This window comes from Anser brachyrhynchus (genome assembly GCF_964034855.1).
Source record: "Anser brachyrhynchus genome assembly, chromosome: 2".
Classification (NCBI taxonomy): domain Eukaryota; kingdom Metazoa; phylum Chordata; class Aves; order Anseriformes; family Anatidae; genus Anser; species Anser brachyrhynchus.
The window spans coordinates 31,173,238-31,194,016 of NC_137695.1; the positions used below are offsets into that span (position 1 = coordinate 31,173,238).

Sequence of the window (20,779 nt, forward strand, 5' to 3'; positions counted from 1 at the left end):
AACAATTTTCTTTCTTTTTCCCTCCTCCCTCCTTCCTCACTTATAATTGGAGAGCACTGTCCTAGACATTGCTGTGTGAGTGACCTCTGCCCCAGTGGTCATAGTGGAACAGTCAGGTCCTTGCCCATTTTTCATTTCAGCTATTGTGATGTACTTTCTAAGGTCATGCTCCATGTACAATTTCCTTTTCCCTTTTCTCGTATCTGCTCCTGCATGATTTCTCTCTTCTCACATAGAACCAAGAACTCAAATCATAGAATCTCTTTTGATGATTTTATGAGACAACTGCAAGTCTGCTAATACAAATTATGAAATATTGGTTTAGGGGCTATTTTGGAATGTTGGCATGATGATTATAAAAAAGCATAAATCATGCACTTAGATATAACTATTCTGTGGCATTATGAATACAAATGCTTATAGGGATGTTATAACAAATTTACAAAAACTGTTGTTGTTTTAGACTTATTTTCTTACAGGAAGTTATTCCTATACCTTTTGATAAGCAAGCTGAGTCTTGCAGTCCAAAAAATGTTCAGCTAACAGTGACTTGAGGGACACTTGTAGGATCTGATTCTTCAGGAGTTACTCATGTACATAATGTTAATAACGTATGTAAACTTCTGCAGCAGCAAAACCTCGGTTTGTACATTATGCACATCACCTCATAAATTGTGTTGTACCAGCACCGTTTCCAGCATTTTCACATCTTTTTTTTTTTTTTCAGCCCATTAACATACATTTTTGTTGGTCTCTAATACAGACACCTTAAAAAAAAAGACAGACATTCACTTGCAATGTGAATGTATACATGTGAGGGCTCCTTGGGCTGCAATTTGCTTGGTTCAATATGGAAAATCTGGCCGGATTAAAAAAATCATTTGGCCTTCAGCCTGAGAAGGTTTGGCAAAACTCATGGTTTATAGAATTTCTGCTGCCTGCTGCTTGTGTTCCAGGCAGTCCAATGCTTCATAATCTTAAAGACTTCTGCTTTAGTAATTATTTTTACAGACTTCTTGATAATGCCAATTAGTTGATTCTCATATGATTTAGTCCTTACTGCTTATAAAATGACATTTAAAATTCAGTTCAGTATCAGATGGTGAGCTGCTCTGAATATTTTAGTTAGTTTACTCTATACGTTTAACCTATGGTTCAAGTAAAATAAATAAATAAATAAATATAAATAAATACCTGCACAGATTTGGAGCACATGGAAGTCTGCTGCCTTTGCTCAAGGAAACTAGAAAAATACTCAATGTGATACCAAATCTTCATAAAAGCCTGCATTTCTATATCAAGTCAGCTTTGCTTACAGGACCCTGACAAGACCAAGCTGTTATTATTGAAAACTATATCCAACATCTCTGCTGCTAAATAATTTATTTTATTCAGTATGAGGTTTACTATGAGCAACTGGCAAAATCCATACTCTGAGTCTTGTTTATAACGTAAGATTTAAACTATAGTGACATTTTGCGGGGAAAAGAAGATTGAGCATGATCTAGCTTGTCCATTAAACTTTTTTACTATTCCATGATTTATTGATAGACAAAGTGTTAAGGCAATAAGAAAGAATGATTCTCTTTATTTGTTTTTAGTGCTGGGGGCAACACAATTAAAATATGAAAATATAACTTGATGATTGGAATAAGAAGAAGGACTAATAAAGAAATAAAAAGTTTGTTTTCAAAAAACTTAGAAATTTAATAGTAAGATATCACGGAAAAATTGTCTAAGGGGGGAAGCAATTGAATGTTTTTTTGTGCTTTAAAAGAAACAATATTAAGAATGTTAGTTTAAAAACAAAAACAAACAAAACAAAAAAAAAAGCAGCTCATTATGGAAAAAGAATATTAAGGTTCTCTAAGTGACAAACTTTTCCTGATTCCAAACACATAATGGAATACAAAGGAAATATCGGAAACATACTATGACAAAAGGTCAAATAAACTATACATGTAGGTATATAAAACCTCAGAAATACTTACATAAAGTGTAACAAGCAGAATTGTTTGAAAAGCAAATTCAATCAAAGAATAACACAGGAAAGGACAAGAGAAAGAAAGAATTATTAAGCTTATATTTTTTTTAATTGTAAGAACAATTAAATATTGAAATACATTGCATGGGGAGTCACCACCACTGAAGGTCTTTGGATTGGATTAGAAATACATCAGGATGTCTCTCAGGAAGAGTTATTGACCTTGTCATGGGGATGGCAGAAGGACTGGGGTCTTTTTCAGTGGTTCATCCAGCCCCACAGTCCAGTGTCCATTCCATCATTTCTGCATGGTACTCTGTACCCTTCAAACCTCAACCCTTCATCTCACTTACCCTGTTTCTAAGAACCCGTAGCTGTCTGTCATGGTCTTTTCAGCATTACATGGAGGGTAGACCTGGTCCATCTCACTATATTGTATTGCTGTTGGTGAGGCAGGGAAAGAACTGGGCACGGGACATGAGGAGAACCTAATGAAACAACAGTCAAGGCCTAAATAGAATTGCAATTGGCAAGGAAACGAGGGAGCTGAGTTTCTGTGGTGAGTGTGTAGAAGGATAAACAGGGCATGAATGCACAGGAAATACATTAATTAACATAAAATCACTGCTCACACAAAAGTGCAGTGCATTATCTTCACTAAACAGTGTTTTCCTTTTTAAATATCTGTTCAAAGATTTTATTAAAAGTTGGACTGCTGCTGAAAGAACTATGTCACGTTGCTATAGAATATAGTTTTGTTTTTTTTTTTTTTAATTATTATTTTTCTGAAGGAATTGTTTGCAGTTTGCAAAAAGCCATCAATAAATAAACTATTTTTCCACAAGAGCAAAGGCCATCTGCTGCCTGAGGAAGCTCAAATCTGTTAGCATTGCCAACAAAGTAATATAGCAGTGACTACAACATGTTAATGTGATATTCCACCCAGATAATAAAACATGCATTACACTGTTTCACATAACTGTATTTTTCCTCATTTTTTAACCCTTTTCAGAAAAGAAAAAAACAATTACATTTGGTGCCAAACAGTGGAATTACAATGGAATTTTTGAACAGGTGTAATATTTAACTGAAGGTTCCTGGTCTATGGTGACTCATAAAAGGGCAAGTAATAGAAGGGGGGGGGGAGGGGGGAGGGGGAAGGTTTTGTTGTTGTTGTTGTGTACTATTTGAAATGCATTTTAAGTATCATTGAACCCCTAGGGGTGCAGTTGGCTAAAAGTGCTGCTCATTTCTTAATTAATGCAGAAAACAGTGTGAGGCTAGAGGGAAATCTCAAGGTTGTTTGTATATTCCTGATCCTTCCTCTCATCTGCTGCACACAGTGGTGCCTCTAATGCTTTTTGACCAAGGAAGACAGCCAAGGCTGCAACTGCCAGATTTCCCTATGACAAAGCTACTAAATACTAACTGCCTAAATTCTGTCTCGCTCTGAAGCAGCGGGACCCTGGATGCCAGCAGAGTTTCCTGCCTTGCCCTGTCCCTGGGATTTGCTTATTCTTAGCTCTCCAAGGGATGTGGAAAGTCTCACAAGGTGATCAGTGTCATAAAGATTTTGGACGGCAGTCATGGAATCACTCCTGTCACTATTTCTTAAACCACCTGCAACTTGACAACACTTCTGTAGTTATAACTGCCCTTAAGTAGGTGCAAACCTGCAGAAGTTACTTTTATATGGCTGTCTTTCTTGACTTTAGGAAAAGACTTCAATAACCTAATAATCTGAGGACCCTTCTAATAACAATGTCATAACTTCCAATTCCATATGAAAGCTTCTTACAAGTAACTTATATATTTGAAATCTGGCATGCATAAGATACTCATATTCACCTGTGTACCTACCATAAACTTTACTGTGAACAATGTAGTAAACAAAAGTTCACATTTTTGTCTGAAGTATGGACACATCCATCCATATTTGCCACTTGAGCTACATTACTGTACAAATTAGATAATCAGTTTCCTACAGAAATCAGTTTTACTTGTTTGTTTCCTGAATCAGATCGCAATTTCCTGTTTCTTTCTGTTTAATTGTGATCACTGATGGCTGATCTACATTGAATACCAGCACTTTTCACAAAACTTAAATTACTGTATTACCAGCAGATGTCTACTAGGAATTACCCACGCCATTCTTGACTGTAAACATGTAAAATCAGAAAGTCAAAGTTTTGTGGAAGACCAATATTTAGAGTTCAAATGAAAAAAAAGCCTACAGTCCTCTAAATCTACATTAGAACTCCTTCCGTCATAGCTGCGTTTTGGTAAAAATAACAATAACAATCAGATATTATGCACAAGAATTTGAATGAGCATCACACCCCTTAAATTGACAAGTCCTTTCCACTCAAGGAAGCCCTGAACCAGCTATGGACTCTGTACAAAAACCTTCCGTGTATTTTTCTTTCTAGTTCATTCTTGAACTTTTGTAATCTTATAGGCTTCTGTCCTGTGAGACCTCCTAACCACAGTCTTCAATACACAACCCACCACCTGTGTTGAAATTCAGTCTTTTTCAATTTTTTTCCTTTTTTTTTTTTTCTGCTTTGTATGTAGAAAATCACTGGATTTTTTTCTATTTTGTTATTTTTAGACTACAGCCATTCTTAGATCTTTAATTCATGTTTTTACAGCATCTTATGAGAAGTTCCAAGGCCAAAGACACATTTTGTCATTAACTACATCCTTTCACTTTTTTATTTTATTTATTTATTTTGTTCACCACATGACACATTAGCTTCAGTTGATGGTAAGCAGCCTAGAACTTCTTCATTTGTCTTTCCATGTAAGCAATGCGTTACAAGCTAAGGTCCATCACGAAACCTGATAATAATAGCATGTATAAACTACATGACCGGATATTTCTCATTGCCAAATGAGCTAACAATTGTGCCTCAGCTGTGGATTCCCTACAACTTGAGAGTTTTGTAAAGCAGCCCTTTTAAATTCAAAAGTTTGAGAATTTGATGGGGAAAAAATCACAAACAGAACCGATTTTTAAATAGTACTAATTACGATGTACCAAATATTACTTTAGGTATTATTATTAATTTATGATAATGCTTACATTTTGCATGTCTGAAAACTACAGAACATTCCAGAGTAGACAAAATTTGTAATTTTTAACAAAGGAATCAGTTTCTTTTGGAAGATCCTGTAATACTTAATTCTTACATATTTTTCAAGTATTTTATTTTCTTAATCATAATATGGCAAAGCAGTTGTGATTACAAACATGTTTACTTTGAACCTGCAGTGCTAACCAATATATCAAGAAACATCAATATCTCTGCAACTGCTAGTAATTTGTGACACCACATCTATTTCTGTATTTTTGATAGGCAAACCAAACTCGGAAGTCTAGAGTCAAGAGAAACGAAGACTGATAATCTTGTTCATCATTATGAAAACAAATACTAGTTCATTTTTTTATGAATTTTCTATGATGCTTACTGTACACTACATTCTTTGGTATATGCATGTATGCCAGTATACATGTTAAATATTTATCTATATTTTATCATATTCATCTTACACATACATACATATACAGAAACAGATATTAATTTCATTTGTAGGTTTATATCTTTGTTCTTTTTTGTTTTACCTATTCATCTCAAATGTGTATTTTTATTCATGATAGATGGGTATTCATTTCAGTACGGAGTAAATAAAATCATACCTTTGATTTTTAAAACATTTCTTCACTATTTAACAAATGGTTCACCACATTTCAACTGAAGTGGAAAATGTTAGTGGTTTGATAAATGTGTTTTACTATAACATTTAGCATTATGTATTCTCATGATTTATTTTATAATCCTATTGAATACGTACAATTGAGTTGCTAGAATTTATTGCAAAAAATAGCTAAATGTTTCTGTTTGAAATCCCTAAGATAAAATTTTATGAAAATACACATAGCATGTCCCCTGAAAAGTTTATCATATAGCAAACCTGAATAGAATTTTCTCCTAAAATTTGCTTCCTAATTTGTTCTTAGTCTTTGATGCAAGAAAGTCTCAGTTTGGTCACTGCATGAATGTTTAGAGTATACACTAGGTTGCAACATTTGAATAACTTCACAGAATCATTATCAACAACAAGAAAACTTATTGACAAAAAAAAAGCTTTCTATAAAGAACTGTCATTAAAGTATGTACTAAATTAAAAAATAAAATTCAGTTTATAATAATGATATAAGCCAATGGCTATAAAAGACATACTTTTGGAGAGTGGAAATCAGGGGCTTTGACTTGTGGAAGGACCTTCTAGTAGTTAGAGGCATTTCCTTTATATTAGATCTAAGCTTCATTTCATTTTTAATCCAAGTTTGGTTCCCACACCCTTTTATAACTAGCACGTGCTAATGGGACATTATAGGAAAACGCTTATATGTCTCTCGGGGACAGCTCCAGGAAAAGGCTGTAATGACTTAAATTAGATGCCACTACACCAAATCATAGTCAACAATCTACCACAGAGATGTCTATGCTTTTTTTTTTTCCCCTCACCTTTTTGAAATGAAACTACGTCTGCTATTCTGTCTTTTGTCATCAGCGCATTTGAAAATTCTCATCTTTCTATAAGCTAACTCAGGATTTTCGGGGGGGGGGGGAATATACAGGTCTTTCTGTGAAAGCGGTATATATGTATTTCACAGTATTGTCAAACCATTATTGTATGTAATGTACAAGTATGTAAAGTACAAGAAGGGGAAAAAAAAAAAAAAAAAAAGCCTGATGGAACACTATCCGATGCATTTCCCAGCAAAATAAGTCTTTACAAAGGTTCTTACTGCTCTCTTCATACCTCATTTCAGTCACTTCTGGCTGTGCAAGTTGAGCGCAGATACAAACATTAGTCACATCAGTGACATAGTGGTTACACGATTCACAAAAGGGTAACATCAGATACCATAACACCTATGCAGTAAGTTCAAAGAAGGTCCCACTTTCAAAAGTAAAATACCAGTATTTTTACTGCCATACTGGCAAAGTAAGATGGGCACATAGCTACACACATCAGTTTTGCCCTCACCCTTTTATATTCAGAAATACTCCTCCTTCACTACCCTTTGAATTCTGCTGCTTGCATAAAGAGAAGGTATTATCTTTGTTTGCCTTTTTGTGCTCTACACTTTCTCCTTTCAAATCATCTCACAAGTGCTATGATTTTATTGTTCATTTCCTGTTGACTATAAAAATTGTCTCTCTGGAATTTTTTCATACTTTTTTTTTCATTGTTTCCTTGCTAGCCTGTTCCACCTACCCCTGCCCTTTTGTACCTGCCTTGAGACTGTTGCTAGCTTGTAAATTATTTTTGAAAGGGCTACTCTTATCCCCTCCCATCCCATGCCCTGAATAACTACTTTCAACTGACTTCTCTTCTGTCCTTCTCAGCTAGGTTTACTATAGTTCAGCCAATACGTCCATTGCATTCAGTAGATTATTTCTTTTTAAATAGTAACATTGCAGAACTATTACCATGATGTCAGTTCTCAGATAAAAGGTTCAAGCAGAGGTAAATTCTTTACAACTTTTCTTTCACTTTTTTTTTTTCCCAGCATAAACAGCGTACTTTTTTTGACTACAGAAATATTTTCCTTATTCTCCCACATTAACACAGAAATATGTACTTTCAATATGTAAGACATACTAACCATTGCAGTTTCAAAACTATTGTTGTCAATTTAATATTTTCTTTGGTAAACTAATTTGTTAACTTGAAGTTCTGAAGTTTCCAACTACTAAACAAACCATGGCACAGCAATTTAGAGATAAAATAAGAGGGGGAAAATATCATTTGCTCTCCAAAAAATTTTATTTTCCATTTTGATCATGAAAGCAAGAGGCATAAGACCTTTGTCTCCGTGGCTTTACTGTAACTTTAGTTCAATGGGATTCCAAGGAATACAGGAAGATTCATTAATCCCCCTGGGCCTGTATTTTTTCCCTCTTCAGCCTCTTGTAGGTGGGGTTGTCCATTTTCTAAAATCCTCTTAGTAGCTGAGGCAGTGGAATCTTAGGCTTTAGACTTAATAAAGGAATTCTTTTCCCTTGGGTTTGCAGCACTGGGAAGAGGTGTAAGTTCAAAACCAGAACGAATGGAATCATTTCACATCTTTCTTTATTACTATCCACTTCAGGTGACTAGAGAACACTGACAGTTGAGTCAATAACATGGCATCAGTACAAAAACAAGCATATTTCAGATACTAAACTATATACTAGTTTACTAATGAGATTTTAATTTAAAATGACAATTTACTTCCATACTGCCACAGTGTATGGATTTGTTTATACACCTAATGAACCATAATTTAGACAGCTGTATACGAGTACATTACTCTGTGGAGCTCCTATGAGTTCTGCATCCCTATTTAAGTTTTACTGTACCAAGTGGTAATTAATTCTGGTCATTTACTTTGACAGCTTTGCATCAGGCAGCCAGGTGTAATGTATAGTATATACAGAAAAGCTAAAACATTGAGATTTATACCACTGTACATATAAAACATTAAAGTAGAAAATATTAAAAACATATCTGATTTATGGTTGAAAAGGCAACAATATGGAGTTTTGTTCCTCTGTAACTCCCCCATGGACTTATGCCTAGATTCAACTGATTTGGATAGATAAATGGCAGGGGGGTTACTACGGAGATCCAAGAAAATGCAATGCTTTAAAAGGACTTGATCCAGCTTCAAGTTCAGTGGCTATCGTTCTGTGCCTGAGGTTAGATGTACATGCAAAGCTGTAAGCACAGTTAATTACCAAGAGTAGCAAAATTCTTTTGTCTTATTTTGCCATCTGTTTAATGCTTAATCACTAGGCTATTAACTAGTAGATTTCCAATATAGAATTTCTTTTCCTTAATGTGTCTAGTAGTTATTCACACAGGGGTTAAGACACTTGTCTAGACATACCACAAGGCAGATTTGGTTCCTATCATTCTGTAATCAAACTGCTTACACCCTAATAGTTTTGGGTAGAGGAACTTGCAAAGAATATCAATAGTACTGTGACATTTCACTCTAAAGAAGACTCAGTAAATGTATACAGCTGCATTATTCCCTCTTCAGAAAATCTGTTCTTATTTATAAGATCATGGTACAACTCCCTGCTCAAAATTTCCATCAGATGTCTCCATTAGGGCAGGAAGCTTGAATTTGTCTCAGTGGTGATTTTTCAGCCTGGGAATGCTGACTTAACGCCTCTGCTTGAGGCCACTATTCTCCACTTGAAAGGCCTGTGCCCCCAAACTGTTATCTATGACTCTTCCATCCTCCCAACAGCTCCATCCTGCTAATTTCAATTTCTGTTCTCACAGAACAGAAATTCAGAGACTTCATTATAACAATAATCTGGCACTAAGGGACATGATTAGTGATGGGACTCGGTAGGTCAGGTTGATGCTTGAACATGATGATCTTGAAGGTCTTTTCCAACCTAAATGATTATATGAATACTACCTAATATTGTTTGAATGATTCCCTGAGGACTTCCAGGGCAACTTCTACTTTTTACCTGCTTTCAGTACTTCCTCTCAGCCACAGTAAAGCATCTGCATGATCTATGAGAGGGACTAGTGTTATGGAGGTCACAGATTACTCCTTACAGAATTTTAACGCATCTTTGGCTGAAAATCATCTACTTAGCAAGAACAATGACTATTAATATATTCATTTTGGGTAGACCTATCAGTTTACTATTTTGCCACAGTCAAGTTCTGCAGCAAAAATAAAGGTTTCAATAAGTATTATAAAAAGTCATACACTTTTTTTTTTTTTCCGCATGAGCTTACAACATATAATGACAAACAAATATACAGATTAGAGACAATTGCTGGCTTTGCTTTTAATATATGCCTTAGGCCAGCAACCATCTATAGGTTTCTTTTTGACTAGCCCTATCTATAGGTTTCTTTTTGGCTAGCCCTTTACACACTGCTTCTGGAAGAGGCAGATCCTGAGAAAGGATTTAAAGGAGGCATTAGTAAGTAATAATTTAAAAGATGAATTCAGTGAAAGAAAGGAGTGACTGGACAGAATGAACTCAAATGCAAACACTCAGGCATAGGGTCAAAATTGAACTCCCTTATGAAACAGGAGGTAATGGGATACTAACTCCATGCAGTGAGGCACACAGAATTTTAAGGGACCTGAATATTAAGGCAAGAAGTTTGAACTCTGCATGATTGGAGTTGGTGGAGGTTCAAGAAAAAAGTTGTATGATCTCAGTTATCTGGCAAATATTACTACATCATAGTTAGCTCCCCTCAGGGAAAAAAAAAAAATAAAAAAATTTAAATCAAAATATTTTCTTGAACTAGATTTGGTGATTCTGGTTTGTGGGAACACAAGTATGAAGGGCACATCGAGCTTATGAGTGGTTGTCTTCCTCTCATGCTCTTCCTACAATCTTTCGAAAAATAAATCTATCAACACCACAGTAAATTAGTACTAATTTATATACACTTCCCAGCTGAAACCATCTGCTGATTATACATGATTACAAACACCTTTGTTTTAATAATGAAAATTACCCCCATGAAAAAGACGTATGACACATCTCAATCCAGATTCACTAAAGTTATTTAGACAATGTGAACCTAAAGGTGGAGAAGATAAATCTGCTCCACAAGGCAAGGGAGATTGCTGTTAGAAATGAGTAAAGAAGCAATCATACGCATTTATACAATTCCTACACTTAGATCTAAATTATTTCCTTGGATATTTACACTCCACACCTCTGAAATCCTTGGGAGTTAACCAGCAACTGCCAGGGTCAAAATCCAGGTTCTGCTGATTTTAAGCACTGTGTTGTGTTAGTATGGTTAAATTTAGTTTACATCTGAATTTGGAAATAACAGAGTCTAGGGGAATTTAACATTCAGAGTTCTTGTCAGATTTGGCCCAGTTAATCCTTTAATTGGATGCTGAACTTCATAAGTATAAAAACAGAAACTGAACATATTTCTGATATAAGAACAAATGGGGAAAATAGTATGCGCATAAAACTGGTAAAAATCAGTGGATTTAGATTTAGAAAATACTTCTAAAGTATTGAAAAAAAAGGTTTTAAGGAGCTTTGTTCATTTTTGAATAGAAAATAGAAACCAGACACATTTAGCTACATTATTTTCTGTTAGTATGGATGATACAGCTGACAACATTTAATGAGTTTCCCCAAATTTATTTCAAAGTAGTGTTTTACAGCTTGAAATGAATACCAGTGCTGGCAGGTGTCAAGACTCAATAGCAATTTGCTTTCAGAGCAATGATGCAAATTACACACTTGAATTCTACAAAGAAAAGAACAGCAGTAAAATACAGAGTGACAGTACTATGAAGTTTGCAAGAAGTGTGACGGATCACTTCCTGATAGATCTGGTTTACCCAGCACAACAAAATCTTAGTGACTAGCACTGAATGCAAAGTGTACTTAAATTTTGCTGTGAAACTGAACATGGTAGGAGCTGAAAAACTTACTATGTTTCCTTCTATTTCTGGACTCTAATGATTTTTTTGTCCTGATTCAGCATTTTTTCTTGCATTCTTTTTACTAAACTGAATGCTGGAGAGCAACTTTTCCAACCCCTTCCTCACTCCCAAAATGATACAATAGAAATCGGTTAAATAGATAGTTCTTTTAGTTACGTTATAGCAATATTAAGATGAAGGTAAGGACTTACAAGTGAGAACTAGTATAAAAACTGTATAATATATATAAAAGTAGTGCAAGTTTGTACCATTCCTAATAGTTTTTTAATATTAATACTTATTTGGATTTTTTGTTTGAAAAATAATTCCATAAATACTTTCTCTGAAGAAGTAACAAGTCTGTAAGAGTTACTTGATACTTTTTTAAAATGTCTTATTAACCCTAAAAAAAAATAGAAACAACAGACATAATAAAGTTAAAAACACAGGGTGAGCAGGGGAGATAAGTAAGTGAATTCAAACATATAAAAGCTTCTCCATAGACAGAGACCATTTTCCGCATTTCAGATCAGTAAGGTAACTGCCTTGTGTAAGAGCTCAGGTTAGTGGAAAAGAAAATATAGACTACAATCCAGCAAAGATTCAAAACACATGCTTAACTTCATGCACCTAAATAGTCCCATTAATGTGAAGTTAAGCATGTGTGCATGTCTTTGTAGGATCATACTCAAGTGATATCCCTTTGATGAATGTTGCTTCCTGTGTTAGCAGGGAAGAGTGTTTGATCAGGCCAGCATGGGGTTAAGCGCCCTTTATCTTTCACCTCTACATTTAGAGGACCCTACTATGAAGGTGGGGGTGAGGATGAGGCTGAGAAGCAACATCCAGCCCTGAAGGTATATAGATAAAATTTTGGTTATTTTAAGAAAGAGAGCCTCTAACACCACAGCGATTGCAGGTTGAGTTGTCGGATTTGTATTCTGCAGATTCCTGAGCTGCCTTGGGTTTCAGAGAAAATTCTTAATAATTTTTTTTTCTTTTCAAATATTATACCTAATTATTAGTATGGAAGTAGCTCTGCTTTTTTTGTTGTTGTTGTTTTTGTTTTTATTTCTGTTTTTGTTTTGTTTTGTTCTCCAGATTAATCTTGTTGTGCTAGGAACATACCACTTATTTTATTTTCTCTTCCCCTCCAGCTATGATTAGAGGGCCATTTGTATTAATACCCACAACTCCTACCCTGCCCCCAGTTTGGATCTTTATTGCAACAGGAGTGACTGCAAAATAGCTGTGTAATGTATCACACTAGAAAACTGTTAGCCTAAACTGAGCTCCAATACATTCCTGGCTTGCAGTTTCTTCAGGAGTGTTCACTACAATAAGACTAACAAAGCTGTCTCTGTGACAGGTCAAATCTAGAGCTTTGTGTAGAATACAGAAGAGAAACAGGGAACTGTGTTTCTTCCTACCTTGTAACTTCCCATTGCTTAAGGCCATTCATAGTGTAATTGTAGAAGCTCTTTACAAATACAGTAATCATACCAAATAAATGCATTATAGCATGGGTATTCTTGGATGCACTTTCTATTCAGTTAAAATAAGAGAAAGAAAGATTCTATCATTTGCTTAGTCACTAATTTAGCAATAGGCTGGAATGGATCCTCTAAGTTCCTATTCTAGAAGTAGTTAAAGAGGTTGATTTTTTTCCCCACCATTTTTATTGAAAATATATTTTGTTACACTTCTTCCAAACAGAAGTTTATGACTGTATATAGCTACTGCATTATATTCTGTCTTAGAAAGATGCATAACTTGAGTATATGTGCCACAAGGCTAAAATTACACATGCTTCCTAAAATGAAAAAGTCAAAACATATGAAGTATATCAGGAGAGAATATGAAAGAAAAATTAACAAAAGAACAAAATGAATCCACCCTAGATCTTTTGGTGAAGAAAACCAACTCAGGTTTATTAATGGCTGCCAATACTCAGTGGCTAAGAAAAATGTTATTGAAAGTTAAACTGATCCAGAATAGAAACAGAATAGAATAGTAAGATGAGAAGTAGCATGAAAAAAACTTTTTTATTAATTTATATTTTAATATTCCATATTTCTTTCTAACATTTAATATTCCATTCTAACAACAGTGGATTTGGATGCATTTAAGTAAGGAATTGTTATTAAAACTAACAACTGACTCATTATATATCACTTAAATTGTAGCATCACTGAATTACAGCCTGTGATTGCTTTGCATATTCCTAACTTTACAGCTAACACCCCTTTCCAGTTTTTATTATCATCTCATTATTCCCATTCTTCCTTTATGATGTTATGGTGACTAAAAAATATGTGACCAGAAAATACCAGTCTTTCATACTTCAATCCCTGACTTCCCCTGGGGGAATGGATTACTGCATCATAATACTGGTATCTGTTAGTTAATGCTGTGGGCTTCTCTCAACTTCAAAGTCAAGATATTAAAGGCTCATTTTCCACTACAAGGCAGGTGTATTTTTATTAGCTCTTTTTCAAAATTGCTATGACTTCACTTGTGGATATCCCGCCAACAGCCATTATTGAAAGCTGGACTATAATTGCTAAGGAACATGCAATGTCTGAAGCACTAAACCAGTGTTACTGCAATCCTCCAACAACTGACTGAAACCAAGTGTTACATCATTAAAGCTGAATTACAACACACCCATGGCGTGTTTTCCATGTGTGCTATTTTAAACAATACTAGAGAAAAACCTGGCTATAAATTCACAGATCCCCAATTTGTTCAAAATTCATGAACAATGAGGGCTGTCTGACAGGCTCTGTTGGCTCTATTTTAGTCAGAAATGTCACGCACCATAATTAAATGTCTGTTTGGCTTTTATTGGAGATGGAAATGCTAGCTTTAGTTATAAATTTAAACAACCTGTCACAAGGGGAGACTCCACATTTGTATAGTTTAGGAAAGTTTAGCAATTGTAATTGCTCCAGGAAAGACAAATAAACTAATGGAAACTGTTCTATTTCTTAATTGGCTTTGCATAGGAAAAAAATAAGCTAATGTGGTTATGGTATAGCTTTCATCTGGTTTGGACCAACTTTGCTTTAGTAGAAAAAGTTAGTGCACCACTACTTTCCGTTGCTGTTGCTTAATTTTCACTGAGAAATTAACTGAAGAGTACAGTGATCACAACTTCTAGGTTAAGAGAAGATGCCATTGACAAGTGGCAACAAAATACCATCAGTCTTCCAGAAAAATGTTTAATTCAATTCAGCACAGTTCACCCTGGTGTTGTCCAAGTGGAAATATTTTGCCATCACACTGGTATGCAGAGGCTATTATAGTTTAAGCAAATCCTGCAATTTTTCTACTCAGCTTCAGAAATTTTACAGTGCCCAGATTCCAGTGGAAAATATTTGATCACTCAAATGCTTGGACAGAAATTTGTCACCTGGAATAGAAATCAGGGTAAACCTGCCAGCATCCTTATACAGACAGGCTCTGCAAATATATACTAGGCAAGATCTCTGCCAAATAACTTGTGTCTGGCCAATACCACCTTTCAAATAGTCTGTGAATACCAGTTGCCAATAAAGATTCATTATACCATGTATAGGTAAATATTATTTTAGCTTTTGCATCTACAGTTTTAAGCTTACACAGTAGCAATTCATTTGCTCTCCACATATTACCTGTCTGCTAGTTTTGGTGTAGCAGCCAATCACAATATTCACACTTCTCACTAGCAGCTAAACAATATTCCTCTTTTACTTAAAATAGATCACTGTCAGATGCAAATATTTCCAAGTTATGTTTTTCTCTAACAGACAAAGTCAGTACTATGGCTATTTAAAAATAGTAATATCACATGCAAGTTTTATTATCATGATCTAGAAGTCTTCCTGCTGCACTGCTTTTCATGAAGATAATCATTTCAGGTTCCAGAAATGAGGTTCCAGATAATCCAGAGGGACCTTGACAGGCTTAAGAGGTGGGCCTGTGCAAACCTCATGAGGTTCAACAAGGCCAAGTGCAAGCAAGGTTCTGCATCTAGGCTGGGACAATCCCAAACACAAATAATCTCTCTGTGTGGAGAATGGATTGAAAGTAGCCCTGAGGAGAAGGACCTAGGGGGTTGATGAGAAGCTCGACATGAGCCAGCAACACGCACTTGCAGCCCAGAAAGCCAACCATATCCTGGGCTGCATCAAAAGAAGCATGGCCAGCAGATTGAGGGATGTGATTCTCTCCCTCTCCTCTGCTCTCATGACGTCCCCACCTAGACTACTGCATTCAGCTCTGGGGCCCCTAGCACAAGAAGGACATGAAATGAGGCCAGAGCAGGGCCACAAAGATGATCAGAGGGCTGGAGCACCTCTTCTACGAACACATGCTGAGGGAGCTGGGATTGTTCAGCCTGGAGAACAGAAGGCTCCAGGGAGACCTCATTGCGGCCTTCCAGTACCTAAAGGGGGCCTGCAGGAAAGCTGGGGTGGGACTCTTTGTCAGGGAGTGTAGGCATAAGACAAGGGAGAATGGCTTTAAACTAAAAGAGGGTAGATTTAGATTAGATATTAGGAAGAAATTATTTACTGTGAGGGTGGTGAGGCACTAGAACAGGTTGCTGAGAGAAGGTGTAGAAGCCCCATCCCTAGAAGTGTTCAAGGCCAGGATGGATGTGGCTTTGGGCAACGTAGTCTAGTGGCAGGTGTCCCTACCCATGGGAGAGAGATTAGAACTAGATGATCTTTAAAGTCCCTTCCAACCCAAACCATTCTGTGATTTCAGCTGGGTTCTATGATCTTTTGAGATCTAAGTTATGGAATCTAATCTATGTATGATGTCTTCTACTTCTGAAAGCACATGCATATATTAAATTAATGCATACACATACACACTATCTCTACACTTGTTCACAGTGAAACTTTAGAACCATTCACCCAGGCATAGATCCTTGAGGGGGGAAAAATAAAATAAAATAAAATACAGTTTAGAAGTAGCGTGTAACATTTACTTTCACCATAAATGTTTGCCTATAATTCTTTTTACACTTTCATTCTCTCTCATTTAGAAGAAACACCAAATCAGATAAACTCCCTTCAGAATGCTCTTTTTAAAAACTACACCAAATTTGCTGTTAAGAAACTCCTTAAGCATTTTGTGTAGATTTAATTTTCACCAAAGATTTGCCAAATTTCTCCTATTAGAACAATGTGAGAACAATCCTGTGAATAGCTATTGATGTCTGACTTCTAAAAATGCCATAGCAATACAATTTAGCAATAGTTTTTCCCATAACATTTTCCCATTTACCTGACAAACCGTACTGCTTTCTCCTTTCCTTTCTTTTTATTACATCCTTTCACACAGCTTCATTTTCTCCCCTCCTCCCATAAGAGTCCCAGTTTCCTCATGTCTCACTAGCAATCCAGTTATTTTAAGCTCTCTCCTGAAACCTTTCTTTATTGTTCATATATTCTTTCATAGAGACAGTTTTTCCCCTCCTCTATGTATATGTATGTGTACAAGCATGTGTGTAGAGAGATAAGAAATTAAGTTTTGCCCAGACTATATATACTATATATTTGTATTCTATATATATGTCAGCATCTATATATTCTAGCGTATACCAGGCAGGACAGCTAATGGCAAAGATTTAACTCCTTTTTGGCACCCTGATCTCTAAATCTTCTGGCTATTAATTTGTCATCAGCATTGTTTACTGTATTCTCACCACTACTTCAATTTATTCTGGCTTTTCCAGAGACAGTGCTGGCTGAAGAATAATTATGCCACACATAAATCCTCAGCTGATTATTTCTGACAATAGCAATAGTTTGTAGTATTAGAGCAATCTATTGCAGCATGATCAGGGATCACATTTGGTCCCAGTTGCCAGGAAATTTCATTTTCACGTGCTCCAAAATAGGTAAGTAAATAAGTCACATTACAGCAAATTCAGCAAGAATAAATCTATTAATATCTATTGTATACCTGGACTTTTTCTTCAAATAAATTGTTTGTTTTTTCTTTTATTCAAAATATCTATTGTTTAGATCTTGTATAAATCTATAAAAGTCCATTTCATACCATTATGCTCAGTAGGTACACCGTTTTTTCTGCCATTATATGTGGCTTAGATACACCTTTTTTTTTTTTTTTTTTGTGCAAGCTATGTCCCTGTTTTGCTTTTGTAATCCTCTAGATAATATTACCTCCAACACAAACTCTATCATCTCCATGCATATTCTACTCTCTTTGCCAAGACTCTTCCCTTCTAAACCCTTCAAACTACATTGCAGCCTTCCTGATATTTGTGTCTGATAGTCAGATTAGGTTACATATAATTGAAATGATTTATATCCTCTGCTTTCAAATAAGTTTTCCCTCCTTCTTTCCCTATAAACCAGATATCATCACTGTTTGTCTGCCCATCTTGATTTCCATCCCTCCTGAGATCACCACATCCAGATGTGCAGATTCTTTCTAAACAATATACCTGAGATAATTACTCTTATTCATTCACACATACAGGATTCTCATCCAAACCCTTGTCTTCTCATATCTCCAGTATAAACATCTTAGCAAACAGAATTGCTATACCTCATTAATGCCTGCCCAGAATGCTCCTGAAAAAAATTGTCTTAGTCCCTTTGGCAAACACTGGTAGTATTGATGAAGTATAGCCACTTGCAGCCCAGTCTTTCATTAGTGCATTAAAATACTGATTTGCTGATGTAGAGTGAAGGGGCAGCAAGATCTTCAATTTATTGATGATTTGGATGAAGGAATTAAGTGCACCCTCAGTAAGTTTGCAGAAAACAAGTTGGGGGGAAGTGTCGAGCTGCTAGAGGGTAGGAAGGCCCTGCAGAGGGACCTGGACAGGTTGGATCGATGGGCACAGGCCAATGGGATTAGGTTCAACACAGCTAAGTGCCAGGTCCCGCACTTTGGCCACAACAGCCCTATGCAACGCTACAGGCTTGGGGGAGAGTGGCTGGAAAGATCTGCAGAGGAAAAGGATCTGGGGGTGCTGACTGATGCTCGTCTGAACATGAGCTGGCAGTGTGCCCAGGTGGCCAAGAAGGCCAACGGCATCCTGGCTTGTATCAGGAATAGTGTATCCAGCAGGACCAGGAAGGTGATCGTCCCCTTGTACTCTTGGCCTCTGGTGAGGCCGCACCTTGAGTACTGTGGTCAGTTTTGGGCCCCTCAGTACAAGAAGGAAATTGAGGCCCTGGAGCATGTCCAGAGAAGGGCTACGAAGCTGGTGAAGGGCCTGGAACACAAGTCCTGTGAGGAGCAGCTGAGGGAACTGGGGTTGTTTAGTCTGGAGAAGAGGAGGCTCAGGGGAGACCTTATTGCTCTCTGCAACTACCTGAAAGGAAGGTGTGGGGAGCTGGGAGCCAGCCTCTTCTCACAGATAACTAGTGATAGGACTAGAGGGAACAGCCAGGGGAGGCTTAGGTTGGAAATTAGGAGACATTTCTTCTCAGAAATAGTCAGGGATTGAGACAGGTTGCCCAGAGAAGTGGTGGAGTCATCGTCCTTGGGGGTGTTTAAGGAAAGGTTGGATGTGGTACTTAGGGACATGGTTTAGTGGGTGACATTGGTAGTAGGTTGACTGTTGGACCAGATGATCTTGGAGATCTTTTCCAACCCTAATGATTCTATGATTCTGTGTTTCAGGACCTCTTCAATACAGCAAGTGTCAAAAACATCCAAACAGTAAGAGTAATATCTCTAAAGCACTAAATTAACAGCAGAAAAGTGCTTTTCCCTCTCAATGGTTTGAAACAGAGAGAAAAAAAAATCATACCTGGAAAGCATTTATTTTTAAACCTGACTGGCAAGGAAAATATTTTAGAGATGTTTATCTTAGAATGTAATAACATTTGTAAGGAGAATATATTTGTTTGCATTAAAGGGGGGATTTATTTACATTGATGATGCTACATTTTTTCTCTGTTATCTTAACGGTAAGAGCAAACCGAAACAGGAAAGCAAGTCACTGAACTACCAAATTTCATCTAATAACAAAGCGATTTATTCTTCCACTCAGCAACTTACTTCAAAGTGCATATACAACCAGAATTTTTCAATTTTTAAGCTCCCATTAAAATAAAACAATGAAGTGTTTCATGTGTTTCATGTAATGCTAAGCATTATTTTTAAGCTAAGCGATATGAAAACGCTGTATGAGAATGAGCTCCAGAGAGCTGGCATTCCTTAAAAGGTACAGTACGTGAGCAGTTACCATGCATAATTGTATAATTACACTTGATGGCAGCAATAGCACATAGAGAAGACTATTAATAGCATGTACAATCTGCAGAAATTTCATGAAGATAAATATCTTCCAAAATATGAAAAAGTGGCATTTTTGGGCAGCATATTTTAGTCTTACATTTCAGCATGACAATTACCATGAAAGAAAGGATCAAAGCCAAATGGCACAGCTGGCAGCTTGAGAATAATTTAAGAGGTGTATGGCAATAGCTTTTTGGTTTCAGTAAGATGGACTGAATTAACTGTAATAGGGAAATGGTGAAGAAAAGTCATACAGCATTCTTACCTGGCATAAATACAACATTAGTCGAAACTGCAGTTTTGACTACTTCAAAAAATTTGAAGGGGGAAAACTTAAGATAATGAATAAGAACAAAAGCAACATTTCCTCTGTACTTTGGGACAAAACACCAACCCAAAACTACATTAAGGCTTAAATCAGCAATTCAGGAACTCATGAACACTGAGAAATAAAATAAGCACGTGCCTACAGTATATACAACCATGGTTCTTCAACCTTGTCTCCAAATTATAAAGAGATAATCTGTCTGCAAAGACATGACTATATACTTCAGAAATCAGGACTGCTGGGCTCGAAGGATGTAATACAAGCTATGCAGGTAAAGCTCTCTAAACCCAAGGCTCTTCTCTCATTTCCTGTAATATATTTATTTAATAATATAGCAGGAATGGAATCACAGAAGCAACTTCTTTGAACCAGCTGTGCCCTGAATGGGCTGGAGATGGTCTACCAAGTCTTCCCACTGTCATTTTCTTTCATCCTGCTGTTGACCTGGCTAATATTTGAATATGCATTTTATTTTATTTTTCTCTCCCCCAGCAGTAATAATGCTACATTTGACTGTATACTTTATGGCCACCAATTTCTAAGTCTCCTTTCAAAGAAGACTGCACCTTGGCCTGAAGGGAAAAGTGTGGCCTGTCTTAGCAGTTTTCCTTCAAACAGATGGACATTTGGCAGAAGATCCATCTTTGTATTAAACATAGCTTCAGTTCTTTGCAACTAAACTAACAGCACA

At 36.3% G+C, this 20,779-nt stretch overlaps 1 protein-coding gene across 3 annotated transcripts in view; it reads right to left on the reverse strand.

Moving 5' to 3' along the window:
- AGMO (alkylglycerol monooxygenase) overlaps positions 1-20,779 on the reverse strand; it is a 195,274-nt gene that overhangs the window by 52,669 nt on the left and 121,826 nt on the right. Inside the window, exon 13 of one of the 3 annotated variants that reach the window (XR_013946815.1) lies at positions 2,338-2,472. The exons of the other annotated variants lie outside the window; for them this stretch is intronic. The gene's annotated coding sequence lies outside the window, so the exon portion shown is untranslated. The remainder of the gene's footprint in view (positions 1-2,337; positions 2,473-20,779) is intronic. 3 annotated transcript variants of the gene reach the window in all.